The sequence below is a fragment of the Coptis chinensis genome, chromosome 7 (assembly GCF_015680905.1).
Source record: "Coptis chinensis isolate HL-2020 chromosome 7, ASM1568090v1, whole genome shotgun sequence".
Taxonomy (NCBI): domain Eukaryota; kingdom Viridiplantae; phylum Streptophyta; class Magnoliopsida; order Ranunculales; family Ranunculaceae; genus Coptis; species Coptis chinensis.
Window position 1 is genome coordinate 72,801,554 of NC_141462.1, and position 9,227 is coordinate 72,810,780.

Sequence of the window (9,227 nt, forward strand, 5' to 3'; positions counted from 1 at the left end):
TAACCCTGACTCATTCCTACCTTACACACTTTGGTTCATGATATGCTTCATGAAGGAGATCAATCATGCGAGAGCTGGTGGGATATGGGCAGAACTTGTAAGCGACAGAGGTCAATTCTAAATTCCTAAAAACAGTTTGCAAGTAAAACAGATATTTATTTATTAACATGAGTCACATGCCCACTAGATTCCAGAACATATGATATAACTTAAAAAGGAGTTACATGCCACTTCAAATGGACCTTATATGATGTTCTCTTGTTAAATTTCCCCTTCAAACTTTGTTGTGTCCCTGAAATGTGGCGACACATGTGGTTTTTCTGCCTAGCAGTAAGCATGCAACAAAAGATATAGTGCTTTTTCTTTGGCTCATTTTTTTTGTAATTTATAGATGATATATTATCTTGATAGTCGAATCCCTGTCTGATCCAGCATGCTTAATTCCTTATTTGAATATAAGAACTTGTACTCTTTAATACTTTATTAGTCTTCATAGTTTTGATTCTTATGTATGTATAAATTTTACATGGCAGAACATCGAACAAGAAAAGAAAGGAGGTCTAGGATCTATTAACCAAGTAAGTTTGCCTTTTATGTTTTTACTCTCAATCGTGATAGTGTTGTTTGTCATTAATTAGTAAGTTAAGGATCAATTAGGTTGATTAGATCTTTTTGTGTTTTGTAGCTCTCTGTCACGCTTGGCATCATGTTGGCTTATCTATTGGGTCTTTTTGACATTATTGTCTTTTTGGTCATGGACCATATACTGGAATAGCTGATGGTCGTGTCATTTTTTGGAATGGTGAGTAAGGATGTATCAATTTTAATGAGTAAGAATGGTGACTTCACTATTTGAGTTGATTATACATAATGATATCAATTATTTCATTTGATCGTTAAATTCTGTCGACTAGGTTGTCTGGATCTCTTCACAAAGACAATGCCGCATATGGGTGCTGAGGCTAACAAGCTTTCAGTCACTTGTTCTCTTTGAGTTTAGGGTTGTCTTTCCTTAAACTATGAACTCATTCCAATTGATGATAGCATTTGCACCTCTATTTGTTTGGTTTTACGTAGGAGATGGATTGTCTCTGCCTTTAGTCAATTTTTTTACAAACATTGCGTGATTGTTTGCCAATATATATGGTTTAATCATAAGGTGAAAAACTTACACAGACAATGGCTTGCAGAAAATGTAGAGATGTTTAACTTTTAGTTAATTTGAACTCTTGAAGCAACGCCTAGATTGCCAATGTATCAGCTCTTTTACACCAAGAAAAACACAGCTTTTTTAGCACACAGGGCGATGTAATGCGTATGGATGGATGTGCAATGGCGATGCATCAGCTCTTTGACTGAGCTTGTGTTTGAAGAAAGAGATGCTTGGTTTGTGGATGTCATTCATTTTTTGTAGATTTAGCTGGTCTCGCTACAAAATATGAGAATTTTTTTTTTTTATCAGCAATCCATCAATAACGGTTTATAACCATTACAAACGATTTTTAAATTGACTTTTTTAAAGTTAATTAACAAATTTGCAACGGTTAAGAACCGTTGGTAATATTTTTTACAAATTATTAACACTTAAAAAGCGTTTGTGAAATCAAAAAACCTTTGCAAATGTTTTAAATTTGTGTATGAGAATTATAAAAAAGCGTTAGAAATTTCTGTTTGCAACGGTTAATAAGTGTTGGAAATTTTTATTTGCAACGCTTATTAACCGTTGCAAAAAATTTCAATATTTTACCCACGCCATATTTGCAACACTAAAAAAACATTGCAAAAATTATTAGCAATGGTTTTTTGCCGTTGCAAATAGCCTGTTATGGTGTAGTGCTAAGAGTATGATTATTAGAGGGAGAATCATCACATTGCAGGCTTCACACTTCTTCGGAACCCAATCATAATCCAAACTAATGTCAGCATCATTCCCTTCTCCTAGTTTAACAGTAGTGGATGTTGGAAATCCAAAATCCGTATCGACAACCAAACACACTCTTGCATATGTGATTCGTGTTCGATTTGCAGTTGCTTCATCCATGCATATAGGATATCCTATTATACTCGAGCCAAAATCAATTCCATTTTTGGTCCAGAGCTGCTTGGATAAATCAATCTTTACCCAAATTGGTATAGCTTTGATTTTGTTTCTTTGTTGTTCAACTATAGGTGACCATTGTCTAACAACAAACAATCTTCCATCAAGGTACATAGGTTCATGTTTTATTACCAATTGCATGTCTTCTTTGTTAAGAAACTTAAAGTAAAAGAGGTCTTTCTCCGCTATCATATCGAAGCTTCCTTTTAATTTCCATTGCTTATGCACAACTTCTTTGACAAAGGGGTAAGATAAACTTTTTTCAATAAAGTAACCAACAACATAATCCTTCCACAAATCAACTCCTTTGATCTTCTATTGTATCTCTAGGTACTTCAACAATACCATCTGAAAAGGTTGGAAATACTTTCTTAAGATTTGGAGAGCTCCAGGATCTGTCGCCATTGGAGTTAGGGCTTTGAGGCTACAATTCCTCTTGATTTGCTGCCACCAGCTGGTTAGTTGGGGGTTGCGATGGATCTATACGTATTCCTCCCACTCTCCATGATGATCTCCTGTATGAGTCAACGATGGTCTCTCGTCGGAAGGCGTTGGTCAAAGTCTCTCATCGTTAAAGTTGGGTCAAGGAGTTAACTTTGCTTCATCAGCGCTGGTATTCTCAATCATAAATAAACTGAAAAATTAGTTCGCATGCATAATGTAGAGAGAAGTGAAAACTAATTAAAATCACGTAGAGACAACAAGTTCTTTGTCCTAAATTGATACATAAAGAGAAATATCTTTTCTTTTGATCAGTAAAAATGCCATCCTCATAGTACTTTTGCGGGGAAATTTAAAATAAATTTTGTCATTCAATACCATTTCCCAAATCTATGGGAAAAGTCTTTACATTAAGAGTGACCATGCACCTTTCAAAATGGGCATGTATATTAGATTCTCCTACAAGATCCACCATGATAAAGCCTCTTAGGGCATTCCTAACGATGGTGATATCTTCGAGGGTTTGGCATTCTAGAGGCAAACCAAAAACTTGGACCCAAATGTCAAAAAGGTTGAAATCATACTTTTCCATAGTTGTGTTCGGCTTCCATTGTTGGACAGTTAGCAGAAAGTCATGTATCTCCTAGGGGCCAAATTTTAGGACCTTCGAGTCATCATTCGAAATCTTTTGTCTTGAATAATCCCATAGCCAAAAAGGAAATTGACTTCAAAGTCATTTCCCAGTTTCCAATTTCTCTTCATCTCATAAGCTAATTGTCTTGAGTGAACCACCGTTTGATGAAATTTTCTACTAAGGACGTATGCTTCCATAGATCTGCTTTGTCTCCCGTATACATAGGGAGACTAATTTTTGTTGGTTTAGAATATAAGTAGGTTTGTTATGTAAGGATAATTTGATCGAGCTTGTTTAGGTTAAAGAAACATTTTTGTTTCTAGGTAAAGATGAAGATGTGGTTGGTGTGTTTGGTTATTTAGGTCTGTTTTGTCTGATGTTTGCTTTAGATGTTGGTTAGGGCGTTGTAGTCCTAGGTATAGGGTAGAGTTTTTTTTTTCTCAAGACTTTCCTCCATGAGAGCAGTGGGGAAGAACATACGAGGTTCAAATCAGCAAAGGTCACCAAGCAGTAAGTTTGATGGAAGAAGGTAGCAAATATTGTATGAGGTAAGAGATGTAATATGTGAAGGGAGACAACATGAAGAGAAGCATAAAGAGTTTGGGTAGCTTGCATGTTGGCTCAGCTCTTGCTCCAACCAAAATGAGTTAACACCTAACCCCTGAAATCCTCTTTACATAGGAACTACATGGTTATTACAACTATGCCTACTACTATAATTGGGAAAACAAAATCAAGTCTTCTTTTTTAATCAATCAATAATCCATTGTAGTGTAGTGATTAATTAATCATTACAATATCATCAGTAAGTTCTTGTTATCCAAATTAGATGGCTACTCTAAGGTCTTGTGGCAAAGGCAAGGAAACTCTTTGTTTCACATGAAATGGTTGTGATTAGACCATAATTATATGACAAAAATATTATTCAAAACTTTAAAGTCATAAATCACTACACCATAATAGGATATTTGCAACACACACCTGTTATGCTTTGCAATGGTTATTTACCGTTAACAAGTTGCCAACACTATATAAGCATTAGCAATGTTGTAAAGCGTTACTTTATTTCGGTGAATTTCAGGAATTAATTGCTAACGTTTAAAAATCGTTCGAGAAGTGTTACAAATTGAAATATAAAATGTAACTTTTCTTTCTCTCCTCTCTGTCTCTCTCTCACTGCCGCTACACTCTCCAGTCTCCTCCCTCTCGCTCTCCCTCTCTTTAGACTCCATTTATTCTTTTATCGCAGGAGCATCAGCTGAAAAAGCCGATCGATCGAGAAAAAAACCCTCAATCAATCAATCAAAATAAAAAACCATGGATGAAGAGTATGATGTGATTGTTTTGGGGACATGTCTCAAAGAATGCATCCTCAGCGGTCTTCTCTCTATTGACGACCTCAAGGTGAATATTATTTATTTATTTATTACATCGATCTATAACTTTCAATCATTTATCTTTCGTCGAATCCCGGATTGGAAGTTTTATTTCTTCCGACTCACTAGCTAGTTGCTCTTCACAAATCCTATTAGTCTGATCCATCAAAAAATTCCTTTCTTTCTTTCTTTAATCATTAACACTAAGTAAGCAAGCCAAACTCCCATTTCTTTGTACATTTCTCTTTGCTTCTTCCTCTTGCATAATTTCACCAACAAACACATCTCCACTTTTCTATAAATAAATTCACCATTTGTTAAGTGTTAAAAAATTCAATATTGTTTGTGAAATGTTCCTCGTTTCCTCCAAAATTTTCCACAATTAAAGTTCTTTTTGGAATTTTCTTCTTGGGTGTCTCTAAAAAAGCATTAATTATGGGGAAATTTTGTTCTTTTTTCCTACTTATGTATAAAATTAGTAAATTTCAGTGTCTAATATCTCTTATTTGATTCACAGATCTGCAGGACCTGATCATAACAAAATGTTTCAATCAATTTTGTCGAATTTCTTCATTTTTGTGGCATTGTTACAGTTTCTTGTTACACAACAGTGGTTGGTTTATGGAGAAATGGTTACTTGTTCTGGCATTGTACCAATGAAGTATAGAAATGATGCTATTTTGATAACTGATTTTGGTGGTGTTGGTGATGGGCGTACATTGAATACTAAAGCATTTCAAGAAGCGATATATCAGATTGAGCATTTATAAAGGCGATGTGGAACGGTTCTTTACATTCCTCAAGGAGTTTTTCTTACTGGGAGTTTTAATTTTACTAGTCGTATGACATTGTATTTATCTAAAGGAATTGTTATTAAGGCTACTCAGGTAATCATTTTAACGACATTCTAATCTATGTGTTTTATGGTAATTGTATCTTTATTAATATGTAGATGTAGGTGACATTCTTAGATGATCATGGTAGGTGGGCCTCACCTACTTTGTAAGGACAGGAAAACAATGGTGTATATAATACGGATAACTTATTTATGGTCACATGGATGCTAAATATTATTTATTGGTATTGATTTATTGGGTGTAGATATGTTTAATTGTTTTGTGCTTTCATGGTGGGGTTTCTGCTTGAATTTTAGCAGCGCTTTGCATGTGCTTCACATTTAGGTGTACTATAAAGTGTCTCTGCTAATGGAGTTTGCATACATATATGAATAGATAATGTATGTGTCTTTATGTGTGTATGCTGCCTAGGGGTGCCAATGGGTACCCGATTACCCGAAGCCGAACCGAAACCGAAACCAAATGTTTCGGTTCTAGGTCTTAAAAAGTTAGACCCATTTAAAATGGGTCATTAAAAACCGAACCGATAAAGAACCGAAACCGTTGAACCGAATAGTAAAAAACCCGTGGGTACCCGAACCGAAACCAAAACCGATTATTATGATTTCGATATATAAAATTTAATATTATATTACATTTAAGATAATCAAACTCATACATTATAATATAAAATATATTTTTTATGTGTAAAAGTCTATTAAACATATATAGCATAACAGTGAATCTGTGTTGTTAAATGTATATTTTATAACTATACGTTAAACAAGTGTATCATAGATTGTTAATAATAATGTCAACGTGTATATTATGAATTAACTAATACATTTTATATTTATTAACTTATGCACGTGTATATTTAAATAGGATACACATGCTTGATATATTGTGGTACACGCACTTATTATAAACCAATATATAGTGTTCATGTTAAAAATTAGTGATGAGATGTAATTGTAAGATGCATGTACTTGCACGTTCGATTTAAAATGTGAGTTAATATACGTGTACAAATATATGTGTATGCACGTAAAATATATCAATGTAACAAATATATGTGATTGCACGCGTACACGATCGAGTTAATACAAGGAAACAAATATATGTGTATGTACGTAAAAAAAAATCAAAATTATAAGATTAGATATTTGATTATTTTAATTTCTATATCAAATGTTTAAATTATCACATGAATAGTAAATGTTTTAACGTGTATGATTGATACATATTCATAAATTGATGTAAATATGATTGTTGATACATCACTAATTATATATAAAATATTATTGTGTAGAAAAAAAAAAAAAAAAAACAATTGAAGTTTTAGTATTTAAATGATTGAAATTGTTTAATAATTATAATAAATAATAAAGACCCGAATTAGAACCGAAACCGATAAAAACCCATGGGTTTTTATGATTTTGGGTTGGGTTCTATAATTCTCATACTAAAACTGTTGATAACCGAAACCGATAAAACCGCAAATAGTAAAACTCAAACCGAAACCGCTAAGACCCGACCCAAAACCGACCCGTTGGCACCCCTAATGTTGCCTTTGTCCAATAACCAAGACAGTTAAAAGTTGTTCAAAACTTCATTTGAGTAAAAAAATATGAAAAGTAAAAAGTCTGAAATTGTTTTCATGTTTCAGATGGAATTTTCTTTTGTAGTGATTAGCATACCTAGATGACACCGTTAAATGGAATAAACAATGCGTGTTGCATGAAAAGATACCAATATCTAGAATGATTCGTCTGGTGGATGGATTCAACTTCCCTATACTGCTTCTTCTTATGTTGTAAAATATATTTCCATCTTTGTAATGCCTACTCTTTGGGAATCTCTCTGATGCATAGTTTGTTTTTACATATTACCTGTTATGATTTGTTTTTGAAGCTTAACATTCCTCCTTGAGTGCCAGTGATGGGTTTAAATAATATAATTTTAATTTTTTTTATAATGAAACAAATTTAATCTGAGGCACATTTGTAGTTTCTAATCCTTTATGTTTTATGGACTAATGACTTTGTTACTCATGTGCATGTATGCCAATGATGCATCAATTGCACGTATTATCAGAATAAATGATGATGATTATATAATTGTCACTACCACTGAGGCATACATATACTGAAGTATTTTTTCAACTTTGCTTCTTATTGATTTCAGTAACCATATTTAAAACATATTGGGTTCTATACGTTTAAAAATATCATGTTTTTTTTGTGTTTCTAATGGAAATTTTGTTGTCACTTTTGGGCGTTGGCAAGGTTTTGGTGATATTCTTTGCATAGTTGCAATCATTTGTTGCTTTATAATGATACATTTAAAAAATACTTGGCCCTTTGAGAAATTTTTTTGGTTCAATTAACGGGGGAAGGTGGATTGGTTTGGTAGTTAACTCACTGGAAAAATGTCTTCCAATGTCTGACTCGGAATGCATATATTGTCAATATAGATATTCTTTATTGTCTCCCAAATTTATTGTTAGAGTTTTCTCAATTGATCATAACATTTAAGTCATTATGCATTGGTCACGATCATTCTATTCCTTAGGAAACCAGGATGACGAGAGGAATAACAAACCCTAGGGATTGGCCTTTTGCTATTGGATATATGTATGTGATGGAATGTGAGCTTTTGAGTGTGTTTATTTGTCTTGGCTATGTCAGTTTGGTATTTTTCTTTCTAAAATGTGATGACAACTCTTAATTTAGGGGTTGCTTAGTGAAGGTCCCAGCAGAGAGGTAGGACCTCTATAATTGAGTCCTCTCTAACCACAAATCATACCTTCATAGACTAAGATAGTATCGGTTGTTTCGTACGGTGTCCAAAATTGTTATTATTTTTGGGGCATTTTTAATAATCGGCTATATATCATTTGAAAAGTTACTACATATGTTATGTTGTCTGTGTTATTGCTTTTACTGTTTACTGTTTACCGTTTGACCTTTCCTTTCAGGTTATAGTTTTTCATGCCTGGGTTTGTATCCCAGCAATCACATGCGGTGGCTTAGGTTACCGTTTTTATTATTAAGAAAAGGAATTAATAGTGTCAAGTAGTTTTCTATTCCTATGGAGGTCCTGTACATGGATAGAAATGACTATTACGGCGGAGAGTCAACTTCGCTCAATCTCATTTAGGTTCCCATTTCTTTTTACTCACAATTCTGCCCTCATTACTTTCTTTCTCACTATGTTTTAATTTATAGCTGTGGAAAAGATTTAGGGGAGATGACAAGCCTCCAACACATTTAGGCTATAGCAAGGACTATAATGTGGACATGATCCCAAAGGTTGCCCTTTCTTTTATCATTCCTTCTTATTTGTTTCCACTTTTATTGCTCTCTTCCATCCTGCATAGAGACCAGAATTCACTTTGAATTCTACTAATACCTACTCGATTAATTTTGTTCCTACTAGTTCATTATGGCAAATGGTACCGAAAAGCACACTCATCCATCTGAGATGTTACAAAATATTTGTCTTTTAAAATTTTGTCGGTGGAAGTTCTGTCTTTAACAAAGGAAAGGTATTACCTATCTTTTCCCTCACTAGGTTAGCTTTCAAGATCTTAATTCGCTTTGTTTCTACCTATATGTGTTTTCTGGACATAGCTAATATCTCCTCTTGTCATTGCAACAGGTTCACAAGGTCCATCAACAAATATGGAGGCCTTGAAATCTCCACTTTGAGAAGCGCCATCTCGCAAGTTTTTCATTTATGTTCAAGATTACAAAGAAAGTGAACCACAAACACATGAGGGAATGGACCTTACAAGAGTAACTACAAGACAACTTATTACATGATGCTCTATATCATAG

General features: G+C 33.8%; 2 non-coding genes across 2 annotated transcripts; both read left to right on the forward strand.

Moving 5' to 3' along the window:
* Positions 1–7,441: 7,441 nt before the first annotated feature.
* LOC147488749 (small nucleolar RNA SNORD70) lies at positions 7,442–7,533 on the forward strand. The gene has a single exon (XR_015203427.1). It is a non-coding gene; the product is annotated as a small nucleolar RNA SNORD70 (small nucleolar RNA).
* Positions 7,534–8,128: 595 nt separating this feature from the next.
* Positions 8,129–8,283, forward strand: LOC147488750 (small nucleolar RNA snoR145). The gene has a single exon (XR_015203437.1). It is a non-coding gene; the product is annotated as a small nucleolar RNA snoR145 (small nucleolar RNA).
* The last annotated feature ends 944 nt before the right edge of the window (positions 8,284–9,227 follow it).